Here is a 19,167-nt window from a genome sequence, read left to right as displayed (position 1 = left end):
TGGTTTATTGTATTTCATAAAAGATTCGTTATCATGGTTAGCTATTCAATCTATTTACCCTCTTTGTTTTAGTTTAAGTTTGGCCTTCTCATATTCAGCTTTAGAACCTGTTATGCACCTCCATCTACGTCCTTGTGCAAGACTCACTCGATTTTCCTCAGACTCAAAACCACTAGACCTGTCTTGTACGTCAGAGCCAATCACCCCCTGATCATAGCCTCAGTTCCAGGTAATACTAGACCTAAACGTCAGCCATACTCTTCAAAGACCATCGATTTATATCAATCCTCATGTATCGTATGGTTCCTACGGTAAACAAAACTCGTATAAATAGAAAATGGTAAATTGTGTGAGGCCAGAAGAAAACCCTAACGTATAAGCGGTGTTTAGTGCCAGTGAGGCAGAAGACCTGATGATAGCTAAAGCCTTTTGACCGTGTGAGGTAGAGCATGATCGAGCCAACTGTTTCAGGTGTAAGCGTTTTATGTCGGCCGCTGCACGGTATGTCCCGGGTTATGCTTGCTTGCAGGGGGTCGGGAATAATATGCTATCCTTGTTGAAGGTATATCAAGGGGTTTTACAATCATTTGCATAGTTTAAAAGAAGCATTGTGTATGCTGTGTTATATATGTGATATCGTGGTTGTGATTATCACGAAAAGGAAATCTGTGTGTTATATACTTTGATATCTTTCATAGTGACGCTGTTTCCCGCATCAGAGAAGGAGCGTCAATAACAGACGATTAGGCTTTGGAGGATTAAATGCATTCCTAGCTCCTTTCTTTGTCCCTAAGTTTTGGAAAGTAGTAATACAGAAGGGAAGGATTTCAGAAACAAACGACTGGTTCTCAGAAGATAAATCCCCTCTTCCCTTCTTTCTCTGTCCCTTCGTTTTGGAAAGTTGTGCTACAGGAGGGAAGGATTTCCATCCATCACCATCTACCCTCCTCCTACCCTCTCAAGTCACTTTCCATGACCCACTAGATATACGTGGGTAGTATATATATATATATATATATATATATATATATATATATATATATATATATATATATATATATATATATCCCATGTTTACCGAATGGCGTCCTAGCTTCGTCTCTTCGTTGTATATCAACTGACTTATATTTCTCTCTTGTGTCTCCCCTGATGATGTGATTATTACACGAAAGTGTACTTGGAAACTTATCGAGTTCGTTTTCCCCGTGGACTCATAGGAATATATATATATATATATATGTATGACGATGTATGACTCATGGTGAGGTGCCTGAGGATTGGCGGAATGCGTGCATAGTGCCATTGTACAAAGGCAAAGGGGATAAGAGTGAGTGCTCAAATTACAGAGGTATAAGTTTGTTGAGTATTCCTGGTAAATTATATGGGAGGGTATTGATTGAGAGGGTGAAGGCATGTACAGAGCATCAGATTGGGGAAGAGCAGTGTGGTTTCAGAAGTGGTAGAGGATGTGTGGATCAGGTGTTTGCTTTGAAGAATGTATGTGAGAAATACTTAGAAAAGCAAATGGATTTGTATGTAGCATTTATGGATCTGGAGAAGGCATATGATAGAGTTGATAGAGATGCTCTGTGGAAGGTATTAAGAATATATGGTGTGGGGGGCAAGTTGTTAGAAGCAGTGAAAAGTTTTTATCGAGGATGTAAGGCATGTGTACGTGTAGGAAGAGAGGAAAGTGATTGGTTCTCAGTGAATGTAGGTTTGCGGCAGGGGTGTGTGATGTCTCCATGGTTGTTTAATTTGTTTATGGATGGGGTTGTTAGGGAGGTAAATGCAAGAGTTTTGGAAAGAGGGGCAAGTATGAAGTCTGTTGGGGATGAGAGAGCTTGGGAAGTGAGTCAGTTGTTGTTCGCTGATGATACAGCGCTGGTGGCTGATTCATGTGAGAAACTGCAGAAGCTGGTGACGGAGTTTGGTAAAGTGTGTGGAAGAAGAAAGTTAAGAGTAAATGTGAATAAGAGCAAGGTTATTAGGTACAGTAGGGTTGAGGGTCAAGTCAATTGGGAGGTGAGTTTGAATGGAGAAAAACTGGAGGAAGTGAAGTGTTTTAGATATCTGGGAGTGGATCTGTCAGCGGATGGAACCATGGAAGCGGAAGTGGATCATAGGGTGGGGGAGGGGGCGAAAATTTTGGGAGCCTTGAAAAATGTGTGGAAGTCGAGAACATTATCCCGGAAAGCAAAAATGGGTATGTTTGAAGGAATAGTAGTTCCAACAATGTTGTATGGTTGCGAGGCGTGGGCTATGGATAGAGTTGTGCGCAGGAGGATGGATGTGCTGGAAATGAGATGTTTGAGGACAATGTGTGGTGTGAGGTGGTTTGATCGAGTAAGTAACGTAAGGGTAAGAGAGATGTGTGGAAATAAAAAGAGCGTGGTTGAGAGAGCAGAAGAGGGTGTTTTGAAATGGTTTGGGCACATGGAGAGAATGAGTGAGGAAAGATTGACCAAGAGGATATATGTGTCGGAGGTGGAGGGAACGAGGAGAAGAGGGAGACCAAATTGGAGGTGGAAAGATGGAGTGAAAAGGATTTTGTGTGATCGGGGCCTGAACATGCAGGAGGGTGAAAGGAGGGCAAGGAATAGAGTGAAGTGGAGCGATGTGGTATACAGGGGTTGACGTGCTGTCAGTGGATTGAATCAAGGCATGTGAAGCGTCCGGGGTAAACCATGGAAAGCTGTGTAGGTATGTATATTTGCGTGTGTGGACGTGTGTATGTGCATGTGTATGGGGGGGGTTGGGCCATTTCTTTCGTCTGTTTCCTTGCGCTACCTCGCAAACGCGGGAGACAGCGACAAAGTATAAAAAAAAAAAAAAAAAAAAAATATATATATATATATATATATATATATATATATATATATATATATATATATATATATATATATATATATATATATATTACACGAAAGTGCACTTGGGAACTTATCGTGTTTCATTTTCCCCGTGGACTCATAGGAATATCTTGATCACGCGCAAAATTGTGATCCTTTCCAACACACACACACACACACACACACACACACACACACAGTACCCAAGTTCGATCCTGCGGCTTCCAGTTTCACATCCACAATCCGACGTACAGTACACATTAGCTACTTTCCCCCCTCATCTTTCGCAGACTTTCACCCTTGCGTATTGTCTATGAATGTCTGTTATGCTTTCAAAAAAAAAAAAAAAATGTGGGGGAAAAAATAGGGCTATGTATTTTGCTTTTAACGATAGGTTTGTGATGAATATCTTTCACCATGATCCTTGTGCTTTATATAACAGATGTTAAAATTGAGCGGGTTTATCGCAAATACTGTGAAAAAAATATAGTTTGTATGATTTTAAGGCAAGTGCCAAAGGGGAGTATGTGAAATTTGTGTGTGTGTGTGTGTGTGTGTGTGTGTGTGTGTGTGTGTGTGTGTGTGTGAAGATGAATGACTGCATGTCCTTGTGTGTGTGTTTTTGTATCTGTCTGTTCGTAATTCATCAAGATAAAGAACACTGATCAGTTTTTGCTTGTGTGGAAAAAAAAAAAAAGTTGTGACAAAGAGAAAACGGGGATACAGAGAGTTCTTAGAGTTGGCAAAGAAAAACTGGGGATACTATGAGTTCTTATACTTCACTGCTACACATATATAGATGGCCCATTCTCTATCATTTCTTGCTATCTTATATGACAGAACGGCGCAAAAAGCGAGCGAAACGAGCTTGTTAGCGCCGCAGTCGTTATGGTGGGGACGAGGCGATCGGTAGGCCTTGTCTAGAAGCTATTCTATAGGGCTTTCGTTAGGCTATTATCTAGAAATACTCTTAACTTCATGGGAACAATATCTAGAATAATGAAAACTTCATCCTAGGGGTAACTTATCTAAAATAACGAGACGTAAAGGTGAAAATATAAGGCAGCGTAAGGCATATATAGTCCCTTAGTTTCCTCCAGTCTCGTTGTGACCAGGGATGGCACGGGCGCTTCTTGCTCTCCCAGCAATGAAAACTTGGGCTGCAATACAATGCCTTCCCCCCGGGAAACTTTCCTCTTGTATCTTCTGCAAATACTATCTTTACATCTTAGAATTACTCGCATTTGTTTTTTTGTACTTTTATGTTGGCTGAGACGGTACGGTTAACTGAATACCTTGACCAAGGTCATCTATTAATGCTATATATATATATATATTTATATATATATATATATATATATATATATATATATATATATATATATATATGTGTGTGTGTGTGTGTGTGTATACATAACAGCAAAGACATGGTACATATAAACCAAGTTAAGAGGGACAACGCAAACTGAAAACACTCTCCCCGTAACACACAAAGAGATCAACACACAAAAAAACAGAAACACAAAACAGTAAGACAGACAGGAAGACAGACAGGAAGACAGACAGAAAAACGGCCAGGTGAAAAATAAGACAGAAACACAGGACATTCAGGCAAAAAATGAGACAGAAACACATTGCCATAAATCCTTTGATATTGTGCCCGACAGAAGACTGATGATGAAGCATGACATCCAGGCCAGTGTCAGAGAACTTCGCATATACATATATCGGCGGCTCTCTCACTGGCAGGGAACAGGCTAGACATTTCAGAGAAGCCTTTTAAAGCCGAGCAAAGATAACCACTAGGGGTTTCTCAAGGGTATACAGCTAGAGCCACGACTGTTTCCAATCCATGTGAATAGACTGCCAGACAAGGCAAACAAAGGCATCCACGTATGGATAAGGTTGCTCACGATACCAAAGTAATGACATTAGTGCCAAGGAAAAGGGACTACTTAATGTTACAGACTTAAGAGAAAAATTGCATCAATAGTCATATTAATGTTTCACGTAACCTGACCATGGGAAGTGCAAAGTTTCGAGGATGGGACAGCGATTACAAAGACCGTGAGTGCTATACAGGGGAGACAAAGTACAAGGGATGTAGCGACTGACACCATGCCACACTTGTAATCAGCCTATCCTTTGAGAAGAAGGCGAGAGGAACGTAAACTTCGTATGTCTTCGTCAAAGTTAGAAATGCCTTTACGTTAACAGTGTTATGGTGAGGACGATGAAGATATTCACAACCCATATTCGACTCAAGCTGGGACATACCTATAAGAGATTGTCGCCTTTCTTGAAGAGCCATGTACAACTGCTGGAAAACAGGCTTTCAAAAAAATGCTAACAAAATTCTTACCAGAGATCAGCAGAACGAGTTGCTGGGAGAGCAAGGAAGCGTTGAACTGGGCCACTTGTGGAAAAGAGACTTTTTCTGGAGACGTGATGAACACACATACAAACTCCCAAGAGGCCTCGATGACGCTGACACACAACGTACTCTCTGAAACAAGAAGGAAACCCAAAGATGACATTATTGGCCGCTAAGTGAACGAAAAGTATATGGGAGAACTTAAGGAAGCACCTGTTCAGCATACAGAATTATGGGCAACTGGAAGAAGATAAACAAAGAGAGACTAGATTCGAGTACCAACAGAAAATCTAGAAAAATATAGATACAAAAAATTCGAGGAAATAAAGATTAGAACTCACTCTCCATTTTTAGAAATAAGTAATAAAATACACACGCCCGCACCTCCAAGGCACACACCCCCCCACCCTCACCCTCCAAGCTCCCAACCCTCCCCACTCCTCCAGCTACCACCAGCTCACAAATATATTAGACGCAAATTAGAGTCAAGCCTTTGATGTTATAATTATGAATTTACCCTAAAATAATCAAGCGTTAAAAAGGGGGCAAACTATACCAGGACAAAATAGTCTAGTGCTCCTTTTTTTCATATTTTCATATTCATATCTATCCATCGAGTTATCTATATGGCATTGCAAATATGTACCTGTAACAGAGGAGAAATGCGAGACCCTTTTGTTTACCAATGGACGGATGCAGCTACAGAAGGGTGTGTGTACGATGGTATCCACAACACATAACAAGTGGCTTCACTAAGTTATGCAGTTATGCATATGGATATAAATTCGTGCATTCCCTTCTACTGTAAAGTTTGTCTCGTGTACACTCTAGCTAAAAATCTATTCATATCACACTCTACAACACACTATATTCTACAATCTATGTAATATCTCTATATTTGTGTGTGGTGATACTACGTATCAATACTGTAAATTCCGTAACATTTATATTTTCACGATGGAGAGTGAGTGATCTCTCTGGCATTATCAAATGAATTAAGCTGAAAAGCTGCTTTCTCCGGCGAGAGCATTGTTAAATCTACAAAGATACTTCCGCTAGCTGTTTTGGCAGTGGGAGCACAACTCGGTTGAACGTTAACATGAAAAGAACATGCAGTTCTTAAAGCAACAAGTGACGAACAATGACCGGAATACGTAAAGAAACATTATTATAACATAACACTTCTCTATGCTGACAGTGCTACCCCTGGATCACATTATGTTATAGGTATCATGAGTCGTATAGAGGTACATAGTTACGTATATACACAGACCACAAAGACCCCTTGATTCATGCTAAGTGGTCAGGTCTTAACTGAGAAAGATGTAATGTCCTTGAAATCAGTAGAGGAGAAGGATAGCAAATATGACAAGTAGTCCATTTCTATGACTGTCAACGGTGGTAAATACGATACGTACCGTGCGAGCTAAGATCTTGCCCTCAGCTATGGTGATTAAGACTCGATGTCTCACACCGAGTAACTTAGACTCTGACTTTAAGCTGTGGTGATCAAGAGGGTGTTCTCTAATACACTCTACACGGTTACCCGTTATCACAGTTGAGTAAATTGAGACCAAGTGACGAACAGTGTTGAAAGCTAATACTGAAACAAATCTTTTTTTTTCTAATGACAGTATGTTCGAAGGTCTAGAATTGTTACTATGAACTATATAGTATGTGATAACAGTTCACCTATGGGGGAAGAGGACTCGAACCCAGTCCTACCGTGCGGCAGGCTGGTTCACTATCCACACGACACAAGGAGGTGTGAGTTTATATGCTTTTTTCCATGCTATTTATATACGTAAACTTATGATAAATCAATGAAGATTGTATCGGTTTTTGTTTAATATCTTTATCACAACTTTCCTTCTCTTGGTAACCATCTCAATTTCATGGTTATTATCCCTTATATTTTTCGTCTTGCTCTCTGATATATTCCTTAATATTTTCCCACATATTTTCCTGTTCTGAGAATTTACAGCAGGAGGGAATGTCTTCCTGACCACACTAGTAATGTCTCCCATGGGATATCATTTAAGTGGGTCTAGCTAAAATCTTTTCATCTTCCTGGGGCTCGGTTCTTCACCACCTCTGTGATAATGGGAATGATTGTGTCATGGCTTGTGGTTCATTGCTAGACTTTGTTCTTCCCTTGCGTTTCGCACAGCCCTTGATATGATGAAGGATATACTTGGTTTGCCTTGGGTGAGGTATACCACAGAACTTTGCCCCGTTGATTCCTTTTCTGCCCAGGGGGCTGAGCTGAAGCTGTTACAGCCATGCCTCCTGAAGCCTAACTCTTGTAGTTGCCTGAAGTCTTGAGGCTGAACTTACGTCAGCGAGGCTGCTTCCGCTAACTCTGCCTCTTGACTTGATGCTCAGCTGTTTCTGTAGTCACATGACGTCAACAGTTTATACCCGATACAGCAAGATTTCTGATCCTGCATCTGTTACTCCAACCCTTCTTTGCCCTAGGCATTCAACTCCTGTGGTCCTATGATGTCTAGAACCATAACATGTGCCAATGATGCTGCTGCTGTCGCTGGGCATCTCGTTACGCCACTTCTGTGGCTGCAAAGTCAAGGGGTCTTTATCTCCGCGATCGTGGTCTCTGTTGCCTTCCATAAGCGTGGTCCCATTCGATGCGCAACCCTTATGGAAAGATATCAAGGGCCTTAACGAGCCGTTGCTGCTATCCTGCTTCTTAAACATCAGTTACGGAGGCTATACCAATCCAGGAAAAAAGCTTAGTAAGCTTAAACTGGAGAAGCTTTTCCTGACGTTCTGCAGTTACTCAAAGACTGTGGTAACATAACGTCCAGAAACAAGAATACTATATCCAATGATACTGTCAGCCTTCATTCTCCAACGCCCTCTGTCTGCGGCAGATTGATGTCATGTGCCTTAACTTTCGCCAGCCACAGTCTGGGGGGAAATGTAATTACACAGTTTGTGTGAAGAAGGCACAGAATTATGCACACAAGCCTTCAAGACTTTGTTCCAAAAAGATAATGTTGTTTCGGCAGTAATTTGCGTTTCCTTGGTACCGACATGGTCGATGAGCTCATCAGCTTACAACTGTTCTTTAACTTAACTTGGTGAAATCCCTGTATAGCAAGGTAATGACCGACTTAAGAAAATGCAGCAAGTAACTCCTCTCTCGCTCTCTCTCTCTCTCTCGCTCTCTCTCTCTCTCTCTCTCTCTCTCTCTCTCTCTCTCTCTCTCTCTCTTCATTCTGCCCCACCTTCGGCATTGTCCCTGAACCAACATCTAAGGTTAGTTTAAACAGGAACCTACAAAGTGTTTACATGTAAGGGAGGAGAAAATTGCGAAGAATTAGCAGAGTAAGTTTGGATCCCTGTAAATGTTTCTATTCGAGAATTTTCACTTTCATTTGAAGGGGAGAGAGAGAGAGAAAGAGAGAGAGAGAGAGAGAGAGAGAGAGAGAGAGAGAGAGAGAGAGAGAGAGAGAGAGAGAGAATTTTCACAACACATTTTTTTTCTTTTTCGGTGCAGCAGGTCCATAAAAATCATGAGCTTGCAAAGTCATTAGAGATTCGTGTTCAAAAGTTTCCTCCGAACCTTTAAAAACGTAAAAATATTGGAAACATTCTTCTCATGCATACTGTGCAGTGAAAGTTAGGGTGTGGGAGACGGCAGACGCTTTAAAGTTGTTGCTCCAGAGGCGGAGGCTGGCACAACGAACCATATCGACCATGGTTCATAGTGACCTCTTGAGATCATTTTTCCAATTTGCTTTTCACAACCGATGTTTTCGTTTAACTTTCTCTGCAGACGCAGTGCAGAGTACGTCATATGAATGGGCTTATTGATCAGTGCCAACATAACGTTTCGTAAAGTCTTCAAGACATGTTTGTTAACCGTCTGTTAAATAATGTTCAACGAATATAGGTCAGTGTTAACATACCCTGGCTTAACATACAGCCCATGACGTACCTTTCATCCTAGGAGGTCAAAGCCTGGGGTCAGGCAACCAAATTACAAATTGTGAGTCACCTCTTGCCAGTGGAGTGTTCTATGTAGTATATCAATTCTCTAACTGCAGCCTCCCTTCTGGTTAAAGGACAGATGTTAAGTACAGAGCCAATTAGTTGAGACTAATTGCTGACATCGCATGGATGAGCGCATGGGTCGAGTGCCGTCTAGTTAACTTAATTAATACTAGGTTGAGCGGCGGAGTTGCATAAATTTTCAACTGCTGTGTAGGTACACTGTCGTATGTATATTGTATTGATTAACCATAAGGCTCTTCTTGTTCACTCGAACTACCCCTGGGAATAATAATAATAGTAATAATAATAAAAATGATAATAATGATAATAATAATAATAATAATAATGATAATAATGATAATGATAATGATAACATTAGTAATAATAAATGAAATAACTACCCTGGGAATAATAATAATAGTAATAATAATAATAATAATAATAATAATGATAATAATAATAATAATAATAACAATGATGATAATGATAATAATAATAATAATAATAATGATAATAATAATGATAACGTTAGTAATAATAAATGATAACAAATGATGATAATGATCATAATAATAATAATCATTATTATCATTATTGTTATTATTATTATCATTATTATTATTATAATAATTTTTGAACTTGTGAGCACAATCGTTATGTTAAACGTTAATGCATTGGTGATAACGCAGAATGAGGTAAAATGTATTACATAACTAAAGTTCTGTGACGACTACAAGAAGATCCGACATAACCAAAATGAATATTCTTTTTTTTTCTTTTTTTTTTGGCTCACTAAGAACCTCCCCCCACCCCCCCGCCCCCACCAAAAAATAAAAAAGTGGGCTCGACGTAACAAATATTTTGAGCATGGGTCCTTTGAGAGAGAGAGAGAGAGAGAGAGAGAGAGAGAGAGAGAGAGAGAGAGAGAGAGAGAGAGAGAGAGAGACTAGATTCGATGACAACGAAATGGCGTTAGGATGGGTACGTACAGTCACTAAAGTGTGTGTGTGTGTGTGTGTGTGAGTGTGTGTGTGTGTGTGTGTCGTTAGTATTCGTCACCATATTCCCTTCCCCTAGTTTCTGAAAACGATACCTCAAACCCACCCACAGCCTCTCTCTCTCTCTCTCTCTCTCTCTCTCTCTCTCTCTCTCTCTCTCTCTCTCTCTCTCTCTCTCTCTCTCTCTCACGCACGGTCCGTTCCTACAACTACCATGATGATGCTGGCGACGAAGTAACTCTTCGATACCCATAACCAATTTGGTCCCGGGTGGATGCCAAAGGAAGAGAGCTAAGAGTACCGGGTTAACAGCCATTGGCTACCTTAACCCAATTTAGTCGGAAATCTCTTTCTCTTTTTTCCCTATCTTGTTCCGAGAGTATAACACCGGTGAGCGAGCAATACGGTCAGGTGGTGTCCGTAAAAATTGTGAGACAATACGAATGATATAATGGGTGTAGATCCTATGTCTTTTGGTGTTCTGTTGTTCATTGTCATTCCAGATTCTCCTTAGCTCTCCTTGTGGAACTCATGATGTATGTTCGTTATCTTCCCTTATGATCTCCCCTGAACACAGAATCCACATTTATTTCATTTCATTTTTTTTTTCCATTTCAACAGATCAGAATGAAAGGTTCTCTGAAACTTTCATTTCCTTCAGACTCTTCTTCCCTGTGCTGAAGTTTCTTTCAGCTTAGAAAGGAGTTTGTCTTCACTCCTGACCTCCCTATGATATCCGCTGAACACTGCGAACACCTTTTCCTTCGGTAAATCAACCTTGAAAGTCTTTTTGGTCCTCTCATTTCTGTCAGACTCAATCAGCCTTTAAAGTCCTTTTGATCCTCTTGTGTCTGTCAGACTCTACGTCCCTACACTGAAGTTTATTTTAGTTTATAAAGGGATTCGCTACCTTCCATTTCCCCTTCCATTTCCTCCCTGTGATCTTCTCTGACCACAGAAACTACATGACCTTCCTTTCAGTAGACCAGACCAATAAAAAGGTCCACTGACATTCTCATTTTTTTTTTTTTTTCAGACTCTCCGAGTGCTGAATTCTACTGAAGTTTCCCATCTTTATTTTTTTCTCTCTCTCTAGTTTATAGAGGAGTAATCACCGTACTCTTTTGATACCACGAAGCCACTACCCTTCAGCCCCACATGAATGCACCTAATCCCAGTTCTCCTCCCCCCTCACTCATCATCTCTCCTGGCGTTCCCTCCTGTCGCTGCTGCGTCCTCAAACACTGGCTTCTCTAAAGGCTTTCCCTATCTCTTGCTCCCAAGCCTCACTGTCTCATTTCATGACCTCGGTAAGCCCAGAGGGATGTCGTGGACTCACGAGTACTGGGAGCTAACTTTAATCACTCCGCAAAGAGCTCTTCGCTACCAATTTGCCAATTACGTTTATCTTCTTCATTTAGCATCCTAAAGCTGTCGTTTTATCGTGTTTCCCCCCCCCCCTCCTGTTTCAGCCTTGAATGTAATCATGAAAACACCGACTTTGTTCTTAAGATGCATTTGAAATAACCTAGTGGTTTGCAGCCATGCCACTTCCTAATTCACGTGCATGATCTCTAAGGTGGCTCTGGAGAGAGAGAGAGAGAGAGAGAGAGAGAGAGAGAGAGAGAGAGAGAGAGAGAGAGAGAGAGAGAGAGAGAGAGAGACTCTACCGTCAGCGTTGCTTGTCGTAAATATTTTTTCCATTCTTCCTTCTCATACTCTAGGTCATGTGTTGTTGGCTGCTTCCCCCATCCTTACGTCAGGTTAACGTTTACCTAAACGCTCCGTCCCGGATCTCTCTCTCTCTCTCTCTCTCTCTCTCTCTCTCTCTCTCTCTCTCTCTCTCTCTCTCTCTGTAGCCTCTTTTGTTTCCCGTCTCACAAATTTCCCTCAGCGACCCCGCCCGCCCCCATCCCACCCCTTCCCCCCCATAATAGCCTCATTAATTCTCCCCTCATATATCGTTTGCTCACTCCTTCCTCTCCCTTATTGATCTGGCCTTAACCTCTCTCCTCCTCCTCTGGTCTCTCGTAATTGTTTCCTCCGATCCTTTTTAACTCCTTCTGAGTGATCCGGCAGCATCTGGATACCTTACCTCCCTGTCTCGTATGGCTATTTGTCAATCCCTCTTTCTCTCTCTCTCTCTCTCTCACACACTCACACACACACACACACACACACACACATATATATATATATATATATATATATATATATATATATATATATATATATATATATATATATATATATATATATATATATGCGGAATATGTACGTTTAGCATGGCATAATATTCAATGAGGTTGTCTCATAGATCGACAGTGGACGAAAAGGAGTACAGTGTCGTTGTCGATGAAGTCTTCACTCCATTGCAGTCCATCATTTCCCTGCTACATACTGTGGCGTAGGCTGAAACGTGTAGCAGCCCGGTAGAGGGAAGTGCTGGCGTTAAACGACCAACAAAGAAAGATAATGTTTTTGTCTGTGACATTAATGGACCTAGAGAAGGCTTATGATACGGTTGACTGAGAGAGTTAGTGGAAGATGTTACGAATTTATGATGTGGAAGGAAAGTTACTGGATGCTGTTAGGGATGCCTAGCGGCAGAGCAAATCGTGTGTGAGAGTAAGATGGAGGGAGAATGAGTGGTTCCAAGCCAAGTTGGGTTTGCGTCATTGGTGTGTGATGATGGCCAGTGAGCACTCATTTTCCTCGTGGACTGGGTAGTGAGGGACGTAAATGCTAAGGTTTTAGAGTGAGGGGAGGCTCCTCCGTATCGTGAGGCTGAGGCGACCTAAAATGTAAGTCATTTGCTGTTTGCAGATGACACGGTTGTATCTCTATTTGAGGAAAAGAAAAGAACTCTTTGCCTTTCTTATAATGAGGTGGGTTGGGTCTCCCACCTGTTTGTGTACCTCCAAAATCTTGTTTTCATTTTCAGATGGGTGGTGTCCGGATCGCAGACGAGAAAGTGTGACACATACATGTCTGGGGACTATAGTTTCAGATTTGTGAATGCATTGTCCCTCTGGCGTAATGAAGTTCTGTCACAGATATCCTTAATCATATGCTGAGTTCCATTTGATTAAAATTGAGACAGATTGATTTCTCTCATTTTTTTCATAATTAGATTCAGTTGATAATGGCATATGTCTTATCAAACACAAAGCATCATTCCTCCTTCATTGTGTTTGATAACACGCGCCAGTACCACACAAACTCTACTCGGGCGGCCAAAGTAGGGTATGAGGTCAGTGAATAAGTTCGATTTACCGTGAAAATCCCAGTATAGTGTCCCTTTGCTGCCGTGACATATTTTCTCACTGAGGTTTATAGGTACTTATCCTTGAGCGTGAAGGCTTCTTTACCTCCTGCGCCGGCACAAGGGGCTTACACAAGGCTCTTATAAGGCTTTTCTCTCCTAAACCCTGTCAGGCTTCGAGCGAGGAGCCCACAAAATTTCATCCGAATGTCGAGTAAAATGTCTAGGTTAAGCAGAGGAAGCGTAAACTGGAATAATTCTAGAGAACTGCATATTTACAGCTCGGATTACCCTAGTGGCTGCGGAACGCTAAAAGCGAGACGAGTTGAATGTGTTTCTTGGCTAGCAAGAAAGTCCCACCAGACGTTGTGGGGAAGGCAGGCATGGCCCCTCGGTACATGAGCTTGATTAAGAACTTGACGCTTTTTTGCGTGATTAAGGATATTACCTGGAACACTACCACCACTACTAATACTACTACTACTACTTTTGATACTACTTCTACTTCCAATATTACTACTACTACAGCTACTATTATTACTGCTATTGCTGTACTGCTGCTACCACTAATACTACTACTACTGCTGCTATGACATTACCACTGAAAATGATAACAATGATGATAATACAATAATAATAATAATACTAATACTAATAATAATAATAATAATAATAATAATAATAATAATAATGATAATAATGATAATTATGACGAAGATGATTATCATCATCATTTTGATTAACATTATCATCATAATGATTACTGAAAACCTTACTACTGTATTCAAAGTATGATTAAAGGTAGCGTGGAAACATTAGGAACAGACACATAAATATTTCATGTGAGCACATTAACTCTCTTTTTATCATAGGTATATTACCAACACTGAACCAGACCAATCACAATAAGCAAGGCTAACGAGAGAGAGAGAGAGAGAGAGAGAGAGAGAGAGAGAGAGAGAGAGAGAGAGAGAGAGAGAGAGAGAGAGACGGGAGGGCATAGGGCAAGAGAATTTCACATTCAAGAACAGGAACTCGAGAGCCAAACACTCTCACAAAGTCTCAACTCATACTTCCTCCACCTATGACCACAAACTGTTGATATGAAAGATTATATCTAAAGAGAAGCTTTAAAACCCGAGCCACAGAAATAAACACTTGAACTGCATAATCTTCTCTCTAGAGAGAGACATATCTATGTGGACTCGCCGGACTGCAGAATCACTTCTAAGATGTCATTTTGAGCCCAGAAACTGAATCAGATGGTAAACTCGTACCGCATTGGGTAATCAACACTGAACCTTCAGGTATATGGTAAAACCCTCACTGTAGGATCCAGGCCCTTAAACGTAGATCCTTAGACATTTTTATAGGGTAAAACTGCAGAGCTGCTGCCGCTTCGTTCCCTCGTATCAATTTTCAATACCGGATCTTTAGCCAGCCTCGGCACAGTGAGAGGAGGGGACTGCAACCAATACGCTTACTAGACTATTCAAGCTTGAGATTAGATGACGTACACGTACCATTTTCTCTCCCTTTTTTTTTTCTTCTGGTAGTGGTGCACAAGCTGTTGGGATGAAGAAGAAAAATAACGAGAACGAAGACAGTGAAGAAGGAGCAACATAGTCAGGAGTGTCTACGAAGAAGGTGGAGAAGGGCATCATAAGTAGGAGTGTCTAGTGTTATCTCATGACGAAGGCGACTCAATTTCGCTGCCTCCCAGAGAACTCAACGGCAAAACTCTCCTCCCACACACACACACCCTGAGAGCCGCCTTCAAAGATTCACAGTACAACCGGGGGGGAGGTTCCCAAAGGCCACACCGGTTGCCTCTGCAAATGTTATAAAGTACCGGGCACGAGAGCAGGGTCGGTCCCCACCAGTCTGCTCAACGGATCACCGCGATGTCATCACAGACTGGGGGGAGTCATCCAGTTTAACATATATCTTCAGGTTAAAACATTTCCTTCCAGGGTTAACTTATGGTTGGTATTAGCGATCATATGGATTCGTCATAGTAATACTTTCCGGTAACTTCCAGTGATGACTTGGGTTGATAATGACTGGCTTTGGTGATGTGGCTGAAGTCTCAATTTTGGTTTCCAACTGATTTCTGAGGCAATAACGGAGGGATCAGTGGTATAAAAGATTCCTTAACGTGACAATGTGTAGCAAATACAAAAACAAAATGAAAACCATACGACTCCTGAGACGAGAACCTGAAAAAAATGACATAAGATAAAAAAGGACAAACCAACCTATAGATATGTATCAAGAGCATCTTTCAAACCAACTAAGTAATGATAATGACAATATGAGTAACACACAGGTCATTGCAACGTACCCCAGCCAAACGATAACTGCAGTATCGAGAAAAATAGCCAAGACAGAGCACAAATATACAGCCAAGGGACAAGGAGAGGAATATTAGAAAACAGCAAACTACAAACAGTTAAACAGACAGACATTTGCGCGCTCCAGTAACCATACACAATGACTGCCAAACATACCTTAGACCTGGAACTAGATGCCAGGAAGGCACATACTCAAATAAAGAAACACTTACAGCAACAAATATACAGTGCGAAAGAGTGAACGGTTACTTAGAATGAAAAAAGAAAAACACATAGTTACTCCAACAGCCAACAACTATCAGAGAGAACGAATGATATACAAATTATACAACAGACGAAGTGAGTGAAGAACTGACGCCATTGTGCAAATGACATTTGATATTTTCATTGATCTTAGCTCACCTTCGAAGGATGACAATATACAACAGAAGATTATGAGGGTGAAGTTGCGGACGAAGCTATACAACAGACAAAGCAAGGTTGACCTTGTGGAACGGAGATGATAAAACCTATAGTCTAAATTGCAGGTGTGATGGAGTTCTCCTATGGTCGTTGTGCTGAGCTGTGGAGTGGCTAATGGAACTATGGGGATGATTGGGAGGTTAGAGGTGTGGAAGCCCCAGTGACGAGTGGTGTGAAAACTGACAGACCCAAAGAAGGGCGGATGGTATTTGCGAACGAAGAGGGACTGGCATGGATGTGGAAGTAATGCAACGAAAGAGAATGAGCAAGAATAATTAAGTAATGAAAGTTGTAGTAGCATAAGTAGTAGCACTAGCAGTACTGGCAGCAGCAGCAGCAGCAGAGTAGTAGTAGTAGTAGTAGTAGTAGTAGTAGTAGCAGTGGTGCTTGGAGAAGAACTAATGAGAAACCAGAGCGAAGGAAGCTCAGGGGTTCTTATCACGGAAGAAGGTCTACCAGTTTTTTTTTTCCATTGAAATAAACATCTTTAGATTGGTTGCGATGGAGGAAGATTCGTATGGACTGTAAAATGCATTCTCAGAGATATATACAAGAAACAGCGTTCCGTGAAAAGGAAAATAGCTATTGTGGAAAAAAAATGTTGAAGGACGAATGCAAACGACTAAGAAATGGAATTCTAGATATATTTTGTGAGTTTGTGCATGGAAGGATATCAGATGAAGCTATTGTTTCCAGACAGCTCAAAAATACTGCTGTGGATGGGTGTCTCAGTATATCTCGTTGAAGGAGAAAGTTGTCTGGAAAATTGTATCTTGCCTGTGAGAAATAGCCAACGGTGCATCTAGACAAAAGAAAGTGGAAAAGAAAAAGATTTTTTTTTGATGGCCAAGATGTAAAACGAATTATTTTTCCCCACCACACTTAAAGAGAAGCGGAAGGACGACTTGAGCAGTGATGGCTAAGCAGTGTTCCCTTCATAGTAATCATGAGTTTTACTGATGATCAGAATCAAGGGGAGAGAGGCGACTGCTAGGCATTATGACACCAGTCAGATGACGGATTGGGATCCATCTCTCTACTGTCGTCTATATACATTCATCAGAGACAAAGGAGATCTACCCACCGTTGTCTATATACATTCATCCGATTGGAAAAGAGATCTGCCCACTGTCGTCCATATACATTCATCAGACAGAAAAGAGATCTGCCCACTGATGTCTATATACATTCATCCGATTGGACAAGAGATCTGCCCACTGTCGTCCATATACATTCATCCGATTGGAAAAGAGATCTACCCACTGTCGTCTATATACATTCATCAGAGAGAAAAGAGATCTACCCACTGTTGTCTATATACATTCATCCGATTGGAAAAGAGATCTGCCCACTGTTGTCTATATACATTCATCAGATAGAAAAGAGATCTACCCACTGTTGTCTATATACATTCATCCGATTGGAAAAGAGATCTGCCCACTGTTGTCTATATACATTCATCCGATTGGAAAAGAGATTTGCCCACTGTCGTCCATATACATTCATCAGATAGAAAGGAGATCTACCCACAGTTGTCTATATACATTCATCCGATTGGACAAGAGATCTGCCCACTGTCGTCCATATACATTCATCAGATAGGAAAAGAGATTTGCCCACTGTTGTCTATACATATTCATCAGACTGGAAAAGAAGTCTTCCTACTCTCGTCTATATACATTCATCAGATAGGAAAAAAGACGATTCCAAGACCAAAAGGGATGAGAAAGGCTATAGAGTACAAGAGTAGATAACCTGGCTCCTGCAATTCTTGTTTCTTCTGGTATTTCTCGTTCAGCAAGAAACAAAAATGCCTCGTAAGATGTGAGGAGAGAAAGACCTACAAAGGGGTGGCTAAGGTGAATCGTGTTTTACGTGTAATATTTTGCACATCTTGCTTTAGCCGTTGTTCCACCCAAGGCTATCGTGAGAAACGGCGAACAAGAACGAGGAAGAAAGAAAAGATCGACGAGAAATATTCTCAACTTTAGGTTTAAAATATGAAGGCCGTGCGGAGCGGAGGTCAGTTTGGTGAGGGAGAGGGGGAAGGAGAGAGAGAGAGAGAGAGAGAGAGAGAGAGAGAGAGAGAGAGAGAGAGAGAGAGAGAGAGAGAGAGAGAGAGAGAGAGAGAGAGAGAGAGATTTATCATCTTTACTGAGAAGGGAAGAGTGTCGGCAGGATTCCATAGTGTGAGGTACTCTAGATAGATAAAAGATTCAGGGGATTTGAGGGATATGGAGCGGGAGCCTTGGTGCACTTTGTCCGCTGTGGGAGGAAGAGCAGGTGCTCGGGAGGCTTTTTGCTATGGTTAATGCCATGCAGAGCGGGACAAAGAAAATATCATAAGTCTTCCAGTGTCTTGCGTAAATGGTGATCGCTGAGGGTCAGACAGTTTAGGAGGAGTAACGACAACCCGGGTCGGAGAGTGAGTGTGTTCGAGACAATGTAGGGAAAGTACTCCCTCCTCCACAAGGAAAATAGTGTTAGTTAAATGATGCTGATGGAAGGTTTAATCCAAAGCCCCTTCGGTAGCACCAAAGGGTATTACTGGGGCATGGCGACATCCAGGCGGAAAGCGATAAATCAAAGGTTTATCTTAAAGCTCCTTTGGCGGCACCAAAGGCCATTAGATTGGCGTGATGGCATCCAGAGTTGAAGAAGCAAATAGAAGATTTAATTTCAAGCCCCTTTGTCAGCGCCTCAATCCATTACAGAGGCATGGCGGCATCCAGAAGGAAAGCGACAATTTGAAGGTTTACTTTAAAGCCAATTTGGCCAAAGGCCATTAGAGTAACGGTGAGGCATCCAGAAACAAAAAAGGCAAATTGAAGGTTTAATCTAAAGC

The 19,167-nt window shown here is 41.3% G+C and overlaps 1 protein-coding gene and 1 long non-coding RNA gene across 3 annotated transcripts in view; one reads left to right on the top strand and one right to left on the bottom strand.

Annotated features, from left to right (window-relative positions):
• Positions 1 to 19,167, bottom strand: part of LOC139765130 (uncharacterized) — a 399,762-nt gene that overhangs the window by 190,099 nt on the left and 190,496 nt on the right. Inside the window, exon 2 of the long non-coding RNA XR_011716583.1 lies at positions 5,215 to 5,358. This is a non-coding gene — a long non-coding RNA (uncharacterized lncRNA). The remainder of the gene's footprint in view (positions 1 to 5,214; positions 5,359 to 19,167) is intronic.
• LOC139765129 (uncharacterized) overlaps positions 1 to 19,167 on the top strand; it is a 630,861-nt gene that overhangs the window by 429,657 nt on the left and 182,037 nt on the right. The window lies entirely within an intron of this gene.

Source organism: Panulirus ornatus, chromosome 52, assembly GCF_036320965.1.
Source record: "Panulirus ornatus isolate Po-2019 chromosome 52, ASM3632096v1, whole genome shotgun sequence".
Taxonomy (NCBI): domain Eukaryota; kingdom Metazoa; phylum Arthropoda; class Malacostraca; order Decapoda; family Palinuridae; genus Panulirus; species Panulirus ornatus.
Note: the sequence above shows the minus strand (reverse complement) of the source record. Positions and strands in the feature narration are given on the sequence as shown.